At 46.7% G+C, this 13,426-nt stretch overlaps 2 non-coding genes across 2 annotated transcripts; one reads left to right on the forward strand and one right to left on the reverse strand.

Annotated features, from left to right (window-relative positions):
- The first annotated feature begins 5,594 nt into the window (after positions 1-5,594).
- Positions 5,595-5,666, forward strand: TRNAQ-UUG (transfer RNA glutamine (anticodon UUG)). The gene has a single exon. It is a non-coding gene; the product is annotated as a tRNA-Gln (tRNA).
- Positions 5,667-13,037: 7,371 nt separating this feature from the next.
- On the reverse strand, positions 13,038-13,109 carry TRNAM-CAU (transfer RNA methionine (anticodon CAU)). Its single transcript has one exon. It is a non-coding gene; the product is annotated as a tRNA-Met (tRNA).
- Positions 13,110-13,426: the final 317 nt, after the last annotated feature.

The raw sequence follows: 13,426 nt of genomic DNA on the forward strand, positions 1-13,426 counted from the left end.
TAATCCTTTTGGAATTCTGAGGCATGCCTTCTGGTTGTGCAAGATACTTGTTGCCTGTGTAATTATTCTGTTTTTGTTATATGCAGCAGTGTGCATTTGTGAAAATCTAGAAAACAAAATCCTGTAAGCTAAACAATGTTTAAAATTACAGGCAGTAAAATAGGTTTAAGAATAAGAGGTGTTTGTACAGGAAAGAGGCACACAGAATCAGTCCTAGCAGCAGCTACAGACTAAAGCTGAAATAAGAAATGTGGGTGCATGTGCTCCTCAGTGACATATAATCTAATATCACTTGCAAGGCCATTAGCCTCTAAAGATAATATTGTCTATGATGCTGGACCTGAAGGGATGGCTGGTTAGTCAATGACGGGTAAGATCCTCAGGGGAGGACAACCTAAGACAGGCACAGCCGCAGTAAGGCCAGCAAACACCGGGGATGTGCCCAGCCGGCAATCCCTCCTGAGGCTTTGAGCGTTACCCCACAATGCTGTCCATCTAGCTTGTCTTCCTAGTGAAGGTGACAGCTGCCACTGACTGCTGCTTGGACATTGAATTCTCGTGCGGTCTGCTCCAACGTACTACACCCTCATATTAATAGTAGCAATGCTTAATGTTAATTTTTGTAATGCTTGTACTTCAAACAAACGGTTAAGGGGAGGTGTGGGGAGCCAGACTAACACACCCCCTCTGGGGGTGTCAGCAGCAAGGCTGCTGTGACCTTTGAACTTCAGAGAAGTAAAACCATATAGGAGGGTGTATATGTCTCGGAGTGGAACACACAGGCTTAGAGAAAGAACCAGCTTTCACTGGCCTTGCTGCAGGACCATTTTCAGCTGAAGGATGTTAACTGAAGTGTGAAGATAATAAGCAAAGGCTGTTCTAAGTAGCCTCACCTCCCTCTGCTATGTGCTTTGTGAGCAAATAAAGTACACTGAGACAGGTCGGGGCCAGAGAGAGTGACATCCTGACTTTCTGGACCACCTGGCCCAGCTTTCTCTATGTCTGCCTGTATCTTTTCTTATTCCCCACTGTTGCCTCTTAGGTCCTTAAATCCTTGTGCAGTGCTGGATGCAGCACATGCTAGATTATAATTCCACGTGGGCGCCACCCTTCCAAAGGCCAAGTGTCCTCTAAAGTGCATCTTGGATAACTGGAATCAATGTAACCCCCAAACCCTAAAAAAAAAAGCTGGCTGCCTGAGGACAGTGGAAATTATAATGCTATGTTACGATTGAATCTTTTCTGTAACATGCAGGGTGATTAGACTTAAGATCCCATACGTGCATGGGATCCTTTTTCCTGAAGGATAGCCTGTGATTACCCAGAGCTTTTAACCTCGGTCCCATTGGTATTGCCCCAGTATCTGTGACCCCCCCCAATGGCTCCTTCCCCTCTCAAGGTTTCCCCTTTAACTCCCACCCTGAAAAGGACTTAAAAGGAAGCTATCAAGGAGGCACAAATAGTCTGAGTGCCCAAATTATGTCCCCTACAGGTGGCAGGAGGGGAATCTAGCGCAACCAAAGTACATATTCCCTGCTCCCTCCCAGAGTTGAAGCGAATTCAGCTGATCTAGGATCGTTCTCAGATAATCCTGATGGATACAGAGACGTCTTGCAGGGATTAGGACAGTCTTTCGACCTGGCATGGAGAGATACTACGTTATTGCTGAGTCAACCATTAACTCCCAATGACAAGGAGGCCACCTTAAGTACAGCGTGGGAATTTGGGGGTGTCTGGTATGTAAGCCAGGTAAATGACAGAATGACACCAGAGGAAAGGGAGCAATTCCCTGTAGGTCAGCAGGCAGTCCCTAGTGAAGATCCCCACTGGAACCAGGACTCAGAGTGGAAATTGGAATCGCAGGCACTTTCTCACTTGCACACCAGAGGGATTCTGGAATACTAGGAAAAGGCCCGTGATTAATGACATCCACTATAACACAGTGGGTGAAGCTGGCCATAGAGGGCCTGGACACCAGCGTGGCCTTCTCAGTGTTACTCTTCTGCCCCGGACAGCTGTCCTGCAGGTCTGTCAACACCGAGGAGCGCGAGGGCAACCGGTCACTAGGTGCTTCTCCCACCACCAAGTAATAGCTGGGAAACGCTACTCTTTTCACATGCGTTTCTCATGATGCAGGTGAATCACGAGGTCGAGAGATCGAGACCATCCTGGTCAACATGGTGAAACCCCGTCTCTACTAAAAATACAAAAAATTAGCTGGGCGTGGTGGCGCTTGCTTGTAATCCCACCTACTCAGAAGGCTAAGGCAGGAGAATCACTCGAACCCAGGAGGCGGAGGTTGCAGTGAGCCAAGATTGCGCCATGCATTAAGAAAAGAGTAATATGGAAATTACTACAAATTATATTCTAAGTGTGGAAAGTCATTGCAGAGTTCCTAATTTTACCTCTATGTGACTCCTTCAGCCAGCTTAAAATTAATTGATTTATTTAACCAGAAACATGTATTGAGCACTTCATATATGACAGACACTATGTTAGCGTTGAGAATATACAGTGAAAACAGCCTGCTATAGTTCCTGTTCTTGTGCCACGTTGAAGTGGGGTCAAATTCCAAAACATCATCCCCTTGACAAGTGGTTTGGATAAAAACACAGCAGAAAATGGGACAGGGAGCCGGAGACTGCATTTTTAAGGGGGATACAAATGAGGCCTCTGGACTGTCACTGGCAGAAAGTGCGGAGAGTAGTGCTGTCTGGGGGAAGCTGTTTGGGGCAGAAGGAACAGTGAGTGCAAAGCACCGGAGGCGGGCTCTGCTTAGCCTGCTCTGGGAACAGCAGGATAGGTCACAGTGGCTGAAGCAAGGGGAGCCACGGGTAAACCTCCCTTGTCCACTGTTTTTGCTCTTAGCCCAATATAATTTCTGCATAGAGCCTCCAACACCTGCACAATTTTTGAAGAGCAGCTGAAAAAATGCACCACAAAGAAAGAGAAAACGGCTCTTCCCCTGCTAAGATCTAAATCTAGTAAAGCAATGATACTCTTGTACAATGATCCAAAAGAGGTGAATTCTAATAAAAGGGGTTGTGTCCTCAGCTGCACCCGTCACCAAGACCAGTGCTTGGAATGCACACTGAGTGAACGAAACCCCAACAAATGTTACCACTGCTTCATATAATAGCAACACATAGCACATAGAGGGTATCTTTGGGAGGATTTTCTTTCTTTTTTTTTTTTTTTTGAGATGGAGTCTCACTCTGTTGCTCAAACTGGCGCGCAGAGGTGAGATCTCAGCTCACTGCAACCTTGGCCTCCCAGGTTCTTGAAATTCTCCTGCCTCAGCCTCCCGGGTAGCTGGGACTACAGGCGCAAGCTGCCACATCTGGCTAATTTTTTGTATTTTAGTAGTGACGGGGGTTTCACCATGTTGCCCAGGCTGATCTCGACTCAGGCAATCCGCCTGCCTTGGCCCCCAAAAGTGCTAGGATTACGGGCATAAACCACAGCGCCTGGCCGGGATTTTCTTATCTCTAAGCATCTAAAGTTTTTTGCTTTTCTGCATTTTATCCCACTCTTTCAGACTCCCAGGCCAACAATTTTGTAAACATCATTTTTGAAGACACATAACAAGGGAAACATGAACACTGATATGGCCTAAGGCAGTATTTATGGTGGCAAAATTTTGGGACAGCCTCGTTGGGTAACACTGAGAGAGTAGTGTAAACCCAAAGTGTCTGAGGATCTAAAGTCATCTTGACCTTGGTGAGATCACCACAGAGAAGTAAAGGTGGTCTCAATCGATTTGGAAAGGTTAAGGACGTCCTCAGGTGGACACGGCCTCAGCTGGTCCTGACGACTGGAGCCCAAGGTGGTATGGGCACAGCTTGATTTTACACATGGAGACGTGAGACTTCAATCAGTATGTGTAAGACATACACTGGTTCCGTCTGGAAAGGGACAACCCAAAATATGGGATGGAGGGGAAGGTTCCAGGTCGTAGGTACATAAGAGACAAAAGGTCACATTCTTTCCAGTCTCTGATTAACCTTTCACTTAATACAGAATTTACATGTGAGAAGGGTTAGAGAGATATTCACTTATTCTTCAGTCCTCTTAGTGAATCTGCATTTTTACATGAACAATAGGGCAGAGGAAGCAGTCGGATATGCATTTGTCTCAGGTGAGCAGACGGAGGACTGTCTGTCCCACCTCTTTGATAACTTATCCTCACAGAGGTGGGACATCAACTTTCATTGCCAGGGTGAAATTAAACAGAACTGTTTTAGGGTAAAAATCTTGAGGTACACAAGGAATTTCCTTGTGGGCAAATTGTGAAGGAAGTATGAAGTTTTTTTTTTTTTTTAATTTCTGTAGCTGTCTTATTTAGGAATAAAATAGGAGGCAGGTTTGCCTGCTACAGTTCCCAGCTCGACTTTTCCCTTTGGCTTAGTGATTGCGGGGGGCGGGGGATCCCAATATTTATTTTCTTTTCACAGTAGACAGGTACAGTTTATGTTTCTGGAATTATTCTAGTTATTATTACTGCATCACAAGCTAGCCCCAAACTTGGTGGCAATAAAGCACGTTATTGTATTCATTGATTCCGAGGTCAGGAAATAAGACAGAGCACAGCAGGGATTACTCTGCTCCTGGAGGTTTGGAGCCTCAGGTGGAAACTCACCAGCTTAGGGTAATTCTTGGGTAACCGCTGAGGGCGGGAGTCATTTGGAAGCCTCTTCACTCACGTAGCTGGTAAAGGATGCCGGCTGTGGGTGGGACTACGAGCTGGAGCATCTACATGTGTGGCCTGAGCTACCTAAGAGTATGGTGGCTTCAGAGTGGTCACACTTGTCATAGAGTAGCTCAGGATTCTGAAGTTGAGTCCCTCAGAATATCCAACCAGAAGCTGTGACTTCCCATTTCAGAATAAAAGTCAAAATCCTAACAAGGTCCTACGTAGCACTGCAATTGTATGTGAGAGAACGGTTCACTGGGGGACTTCACACAAGGATGGGAGCACGGATTTCACTTAGAAAAGGCCCCCGGGCCGGGCGCGGTGGCTCACGCCTGTAACTCCAGAATTTTGAGAGGTTGAGGCAGGCAGGTCACGAGGTCAAGAGATCGAGACCATCCTGGCCAACATGGTGAAACCCCGTCTCTACTAAAAATACAAAAATTAGCTGGGCATGGTGGTGCTGTAGTCCCAGCTGCTCGGGAGGCTGTGGCAGAAGCATCACTTGAACCTAGGAGGTGGAGGTTGCGGTGAGCTGAGATCATGCCATTGCAGTCCAGCCTGGCAACAGAGCAAGACTCCGTCTCAAAACAAACAAAAAAGGCCCCCGAAAACCTACCTGAAAGATACAAGATTGTTTTGAAAAAAATATGCACTCGTACGGTTCTTTATGGAGTATTGTCCTGAGCATTGCGGATTTCCAGCATCTCCTGTTCTGACCTGTCAAAGGCAGTTGTGGCCGTCTTTAAAACAAGCAAAACACCCTAGCATTTCCAAAACACTCCTGTAGAGGGCAGTACAATTCTGTTTAAAATCCCATTGTTTTATAATTTAGCAGTTAAGAGCTGGTGACTCAGGGATAAATATTTGTCACAAGAAGAACCTGTTAAGGTGACTTGTAAGTGGCCCCATGGTGTAATGGTTAGCACTCTGGACTTTGAATCCAGCGATCCGAGTTCAAATCTCGGTGGGACCTTCTTGACTTTTTTTCACCTCTTCCAGTTTGTCTTGTCTCCTGAAATTATAGTGGTTCCTTGTGATCCGGTCCACCATGTGCCATAGTATCTGATTAGCAGTAGTATCTATGTCCGTCCTTAGAAGTGTGACACCACCTGTGGAAGCAAGCCCATCTGCACAGTCAACACTGCCGGAAACAACTCCCCAATTCTGTAAGCTGTACCAGACTCTGGTGGGAGAGGGGCGCCTGTCTGAAATGTCTCCCCGTGTCTTGATTCCTAGAAAAAAATGTCTGTGTACATTATAAAGAAATGCCTGTTTTTAAAAGGATGGCCGCATTACTCCGTCACTGGAAAAAAGCTGTCTGGCATGAGACGTGATAAATGTCTGATTTTAGGTCAACAAATTTGTAGTGGTACTGGTCTCCCTGCAGGCTTCGCTCTTTTTCCAAGGAATGCTCTCAGCGAGGATGGGATTCGAGCCCACACATGAAAAGTGTAATGCACTAGCACATGGTCAGGCCGCCCATCCTATCCTGGTTGCACATTTTTAAAGTCTTTTTCTTAGGCTTGTTTTTGGTAAAGCCTCTGCACTTTGATTAAGTTGATAGGCATGGTAACGTTCAAAAGGCTGGTGGCAGTTCATCAGTGCACAGCCCTTGCTGTCCTCCTAGAGACTCTCACACAAGTCCTTCCCTTTTGCTCGAGACTGTTTCACATTTGAGGGATTGCTGCCCTAACCTGCACACATTTCCAGCCTGTTCACCGCCATTCCTGCCACACTCACAGCCCAATAAAATTAGCTTCTAGTCACCGGCAATGGTAAAATTATTTCACTTCTTCAATTTGTCCCTCTCTGCTCATAACATTTTTGTCCTCCCCTCTGCCCTCACATTATGAGATCTGGTTCTTCTACTCATTCTTCGAATATTAACTTAGACCTTCCAGACTTCCTCACTGAGGCCTTCCCTGGGCTCGCTCTACAGGGCTCACATGCCCCATCTATGTCTCCTCAACATCCTAAGTCTCCTTCTCACTCCACCTCATAATTTAATTGCTCATTTAATAAGCTCTGCCTCTGACCCTAGACAGGAAGTTCTCCTGAGGGGAGACCAGCACTGTGGTCTCTTTTCACTTTTCATTTCTCAGTGTCATCTTGCCTGGCTCGTGTTAGGAGCTCAGCAATACTTGCTGAGTGCAGAAAGTTTAGTGTAGTTTAGTTATCCTGAAATCGAGGGTAGCCTGTGTCCATGTGGTTACACATCTCTCTTCTCTGCTTCTTCTCAAGTTTCTTTTTACTCTTTTATTACTGTTTTCCTTCACTGATTCCAAGTCTACAAACCACTCTAAGACTGGAGCGGAAGTCTCCCTGAGCTACCCAGGATTGCAATGCATTGTGGGCTGCAATAAAATGCAGCAGGACAACCCTAAAAAAAAAACACTTTCAGCCTTTGCCTAACAGTCAATAGGCGACATCCGGGAAGATTGTGACCTCATAGCACTCAGCCTCTGAGGAAGGCGGGGGGGGGGGGGGGGGGGGGGGGTAGGGACTGCGCACCGGGGGATAAATTCCTTGTTGAAACCGTGCTGGGCGTTCCTGCCCATCAGACACTCGATCTTGCAAGACTGTCATTTAAAAAATCTCACTTTTGCTATTTGTTCTACGAGTCTCTGAGTCCATTCTTTGGGTTTGGACAGTGAATCTGTTCCCCCAGAAACCCAGTCTAGGATTGAGGAACACTCCCCATGCAGCTTTCCAGAATACCCCGAATTTAAACATTTTGCCCAATGACAGCCAGTCGCAAAAATTCCGTTGCGAAGAAATCCAGCACGAATCCTGAGAAAAGAAGCCTGCATTTGCAGGGAGTTACTGGATGGTGGTTTTCTTGTCTGGCCTCGGGTATTGCGGGGGGAGGGCAGTGCTCCTCATCATCCACAAGAGGGCGCGCGCGGTCCGGGAATCCCACCTCCGGCAGGGCCCTGCGTCCCTTTAAATCTGAAACCCAAGAGCAGACCGGCCCACATGGTGAAACCCCGTGTCTGCAAACACAGACCTTAGCTGGGCACGGTGGCGCGTGCCCGTAATGCCAGCTACTTGGGAGGCTGAGGTGGGAGAATTGCTTGAACCGGCCCGGGAGGCGGAGGTTGCAGTGAGCCGAGATCGCGCCTGGGCTACAGAGCGAGACTCCATCTCAACAAAAACAAAACAAAAAACAAACAAAAAAAGGCCGGGCGCGGTGGCTCACGCCTGTAATTTCAGCACTTTGGGAGGCCGAGGCGGGTGGATCACGAGGTCAAGAGATCGAGACCATCCTGGTCAACATGGTGAAACCCCGTCTCTACTAAAAATACAAAAAATTAGCTGGGCATGGTGGCGCATGCCTGTAATCCCAGCTACTCAGGAGGCTGAGGCAGGAGAATTGCCTGAACCCAGGAGGCGGAGGTTGCAGTGAGCCGAGATCGCGTCATTGCACTCCAGCCTGGGTAACAAGAGCGAAACTCCGTCTCAAAAATAAATAAATAAAATCTCACTTTTGCTATTTGTTCTACGAGTCTCTGAGTCCATTCTTTGGGTTTGGACAATGAATTTGTTCCCCCAGAAACCCAGTCTAGGATTGAGGAACACTCCCCATGCAGCTTTCCAGAAAACCCCGAATTTAAACATTTTGCCCAATGACAGCCAGTCGCAAAAATTCCGTTGCGAAGAAATCCAGCACGAATCCTGAGAAAAGAAGCCTGCATTTGCAGGGAGTTACTGGATGGTGGTTTTCTTGTCTGGCCTCGGGTATTGCGGGGGGAGGGCAGTGCTCCTCATCATCCACAAGAGGGCGCGCGCGGTCCGGGAATCCCACCTCCGGCAGGGCCGTGCGTCTCCTTAAATCTGAAACCCAAGAGCAGACCGGCCCACATGGTGAAACCCCGTGTCTGCAAACACAGACCTTAGCTGGGCATAATCCCAGCACTTTGGGAGGCCGAGGCGGGTGGATCACGAGGTCAAGAGATCGAGACCATCCTGCTCAACATGGTGAAACCCCCTTTCTACTAAAAATACAAAAATTAGCTGGGCATGGTGACGCGTGCCTGTGATCCCAGCTACTCAGGAGGCTGAGGCAGGAGAATTGCCTGAACCCAGGAGGCGGAGGTTGCGGTGAGCCGAGATCGCGCCATTGCACTCCAGCCTGGGTAACAAGAGCGAAACTCCATCTCAAGAAAAAAAAAATCTGAAGTCCCGGAAAGTCTCCCAGCCTGCAAGCCGCGACGTTCAGCATGCACTAGGCGCTCTCTCCTTGGAGAGGCGTCGAATCCGGTTAAACTGCTTGGAGCTGCGCTGAATTCCTCTCTACCGCTAAGGACATGGCTGAAGCGCCGGGTTCTAAACGCGCACGGAGCGCGTGGCGCCCCCAGTGGGAAAAGCCCGCAGGCGGCGCTTCTGCGCAGAGGAGCTGGGGCGGGGCCGGCTGAGAACGCCCCGGAGGAGCAGCACCGCCCTCGGCCGCGCAGCGTGGACTTCACAGTGTGGCGCCCGCGTCTGTGCGAAGCAGGGCGGGGGACCTTTTTTGTGTCCGTTTGGGGGTCTTTCCTGCGGGTGAACCGGCAGTGGGGCGCTGCGCGGGGAAACTCCCGGGGGGCCTTCCTTTCCCGCTTCCTGCTGCGCCTCGGCTCCCAGGGAGGCTCGTCTTGCAAGATCACTTTTTTCAGTTCTCCGCAAACGCCACCGTCTCCGCTGCGACTTTGGAAAGGCTTTCCAGGCACGTCCTCAAAAGCGCCATGTAAACGCCGATTTTGTGGCAGCAACAGGCCCTGATAACGACGCAGACGGAAGGATCTCAGGTCTCACAGGCTCCTCCCCCGTAAAATAGCGATGACGGTTCCCATCTCGCCAGGTCGCCGGGAGCGTTCGATGCGGTGACAACACAAACACTAGTCACAAAACCTGGCGCAAGGGAAGGGCTCGCTTTTGTTCGACAACGGAGGCCTGAGGGGGCACAAAGTTTCTGAACCACTTGGAAGAAAAGGCCGGGGGTACGAAGGGTGGGGTGTGCTGGCATTGGGAAGCCAAATCAGACTTTAGGGAGGAAGAACTAGGTCATCGAAGACTTCGGGGAGAAATATTAAGAAGTGGCTCCCATGGTGTAATGATCAGCATCTGAAGCTCAATGGTTTCTAAGCAAGAGGAAATGCGTATGGTTAAAAGATTTAATGGGGACTTCAGGGGGTGGATACCTATTCTGTCAGAAATGTTTGTTACAGAGATTTGCGGGAGAAAAAACAAAACGTGGTTTGTTCGATAATCTGCGTGTTTCCCTAAAGTCTTAGCACAAGTGACTCCATTTTGGTTTGGTTTGGTTCGTTGGGGCCTAGTGCATGAGCCTAGTCCAAAACAACGGCCTTTCATAATTTTGTTTAAAAATTTCCCGTTTTTGGTCAGGCTCTCGGGTGAGGGTGTAACCAAAACTTAGGGCCTTAACAACCCTCTCCATTACCATCATTTTGGGTTACCCGTCTCGGCATGTCATTCATTGGTTACCAGGTCCTCATGGTTGCACGTTTCCTTCAGCTCTTGTTATTTCAGTTGAACACTATTTGACAGTCTAGAGATGGCTGCATGAGGGCATTTAGAACCTTTGAGAGAATACAGTGCACCACGGAGACTATTATCATGACTGTTGGGAGGAGAATACCAAGAGTTTGGAGTATGCTCCTTACCCCGCAGATGAACCTCCTAAAATCAAATAGATCAAAGGATCAGCTAGATAAAGAGTTTACTCATGCCGAGGCGGGTGGATCACGAGGTCAAGAGATTGAGACCATCCCGGTCATCATGGTGAAACCCCGTCTCCACTAAAAATACAAAAAATTAGCCGGGCACAGTGGCTCACGCCTGTAATCCCAGCACTTTGGGAGGCCGAGGCGGGTGGATCACGAGGTCAAGAGATCGAGACCATCCTGGTCATCATCGTGAAACCCCGTCTCTACTAAAAAATACAAAAAATTAGCTGGGCACGGTGGCGCGTGCCTGTAATCCAAGCTACTCAGGAGGCTGAGGCAGGAGAATTGCCTGAACCCAGGAGGCGGAGGTTGCGGTGAGCCGAGATCGCGCCATTGCACTCCAGCCTGGGTAACAACAGCGAAACTCCGTCTCAAAAAAAAGAAAAGAAAATACACTATAGCATAATAATTTAGTGCTATAGCATCAGCCCTCTTGCATGGGAAACCTTTTATACAACCAAAAAACATGCATTGAAAATAACGAACGAAATTCCTTTATAAAATGTTTAAATGGTCGACCAGGTGACCAAATGTACCTGAAGCGTTGTTTTCTTAACGATATGGCATCAAGCTTTGGTTTTAAACTATTTTAAACAATTTCAGTATTAGCTGGTTTTACATGAAGTTATTTTCTTGATATTTAATTTTTTGTTTTACTTGGGTTAGTAGCTTTATATGAGAAAATTTGGTACAGTAACTTAATATAACCATAATTATAATTGATAGCTTACACTATTTTAGAAATCCCATACAATTTAAAAATATATATTAGTATTATTCACAAAAATATAGCCTAAAGAAAACTGAGCATCAGGCTGGGCGCGGTGGCTCACGCCTATAATCCCAGCACTTTGGGAGGCCGAGGTGGGTGGATCACGAGGTGGAGAGATCGAGACCATCCTGGTCAACAAGGTGAAACCCCATCTCTACTAAAAATACAAAAATTAGCTGGGCATGGTGGTGCACGCCTGTAATCCCAGCTACTTAGGAGGCTGAGGCAGGAGAATTGCCTGAACCCCGGAGGCGGAGGTTGCGGTGAGCCGAGATCGCACCATTGCACTCCAGCCTGGGCAACAAGAGTGAAACTCTGTCTCAAAAAAAAAAAAAAACAACCAAAACTGAGCATCATTTTGGCAATCCCATGTACCTAAGCATGCCACATAATCCTGTTTACCTCCCTTTTCTGAACACTTTAGGGGCTCTCTGAAGTATTCAAAAGTCAGGTGCCAGGGAAGAGAATTTTGAAACTGAAGTTTGATTTTGGGAATTCCGGATTATCATAAGTTATTTATTTTGTGAAAATGATGACTCAGAAATTTTAAAGAAGCAAAAAAATCCTTTATAACCCTTTTGAATTTAGTCAACATTTTCACACAGAAAACATTTTCTGTGGGGAAAAAAAAAGTAAAACATGCACATGCTTTCAAAAGTTAAACTATAACAAAAGGCAGACTCAGAGAAGTGGCCTCCCATATCCCTCGCACTCACCGCCGGTTTGGGTAACCAGATTCACTGTTTTCTGGTTTATCTTCACTATGTTTTCTTTTCAGAAAGAAAAACAGGTGTGTGTGTTTTCCTAATTCTCCTTCTTTCTTGGAAAAAAAAGGTAGCGTACTATAGTATTTACCCGAACTTTCTTTATTACTTAACACTATCTCCTGGAAATTCTTTTTTGTAGTCCCATAGCGCTTCCTCTTTGAGCCCATATGTTAGAGTTCATTCAACCAATCTCTTACGCCTAGACATTTAGAGTTAGTGAAAATGCCTCTAGGGTGTAAACAGGCAAAGTGAAGATCATTGGTCTTCTGAGTTTGCCCATGGAATTCTGATTCACAAAATGCTTTATTTAAATGTACCCCAACGTTTTCTATCATTTACACTAAAAATAAAATTTTATCCAAGGAGAATCAACCATTTTACATTTAACTTCACTGTTGCTTCTCTTCCTCATACGTTCCATGTGTCTAGTTTCCATGAGTATGGAAGGAGGGTATAAAAGATGTCTTCTGGCCATTGTAACATAGCTTGTTTTAAGGGGAATTCACGGTACACGAAATGAATTAATAAATCATGCATAGAAATGAACAAAAGCAAAAGAAGCAGGAGGCTCCCACAGAAGAAAAAAAAACAAACAAACCAGTATCGATGTACAGTAACCAATGGTCTCAGGCAATTATCAGTAACAGTGTTTTGCCTTCGAGTGTGAGAAAATGTAAGATTATATTCAACCTCAGTGTATTTTCTATGATATGATGCCTCTGAAATGAGTGAGAAAGGAATTATGCAAACATTTGGAGAAAAGGGAAGCAATATGCTGACATATATCTCAAAGTAAGATACAGTCTCTGAAATGAAGTTTAAGAGATCAAGAATATGTATAATACACACACACATACACAGACACACACATACAGAGAGAGAGAGAGAGAGAGAGAGAGAGCATCTTCTCTCCACAACTGTGGAAGGTAATTCCTCAAAAAACATTGTTCACCAGGAAGTAATATAGAACAAAAAGAAAAAACAACAACAGCAACAACCCTTATTAACAGAGGATGTTTTTGATCCAATTCCTCAAAAAAAAAAAAAAAAAGTTAGAAAGAAAAAAGAAAAAGGACCCTTATTAGCAGAGGATGGTTTCGATCCATCGACCTCTGGGTTATGGGCCCAGCACGCTTCCGCTGCGCCACTCTGCTGGTGACAAGCCGTGGCTCCTCCTCTTACTGGTTGTGTAAATGAGCAGCTGCTTTAACTCCTTCCTTCCCTGTTTTCCTTTCTCCTCTTGGCCTCTTAGATCAACTCCCTCCAGAACCGGTTTACTCCAACAATCCCTCTCAAGTTGTGAGTCGCCCTCTCCCAATCTACCAAACGTGTATCCAAACCCGTCATTTCATTCTCAGAGAGATGCTTTGAGCTCAGGAGAAGCCAGGGAAAGTCGAGCAAAGCCCTCGGCAGCCCTTACTGGGGAGGATAGAGAAGGGTCAGACTGAATCCCCTTAGGGAGAAAGTGTAT

This window comes from Callithrix jacchus, chromosome 4 (genome assembly GCF_049354715.1).
Source record: "Callithrix jacchus isolate 240 chromosome 4, calJac240_pri, whole genome shotgun sequence".
Classification (NCBI taxonomy): domain Eukaryota; kingdom Metazoa; phylum Chordata; class Mammalia; order Primates; family Cebidae; genus Callithrix; species Callithrix jacchus.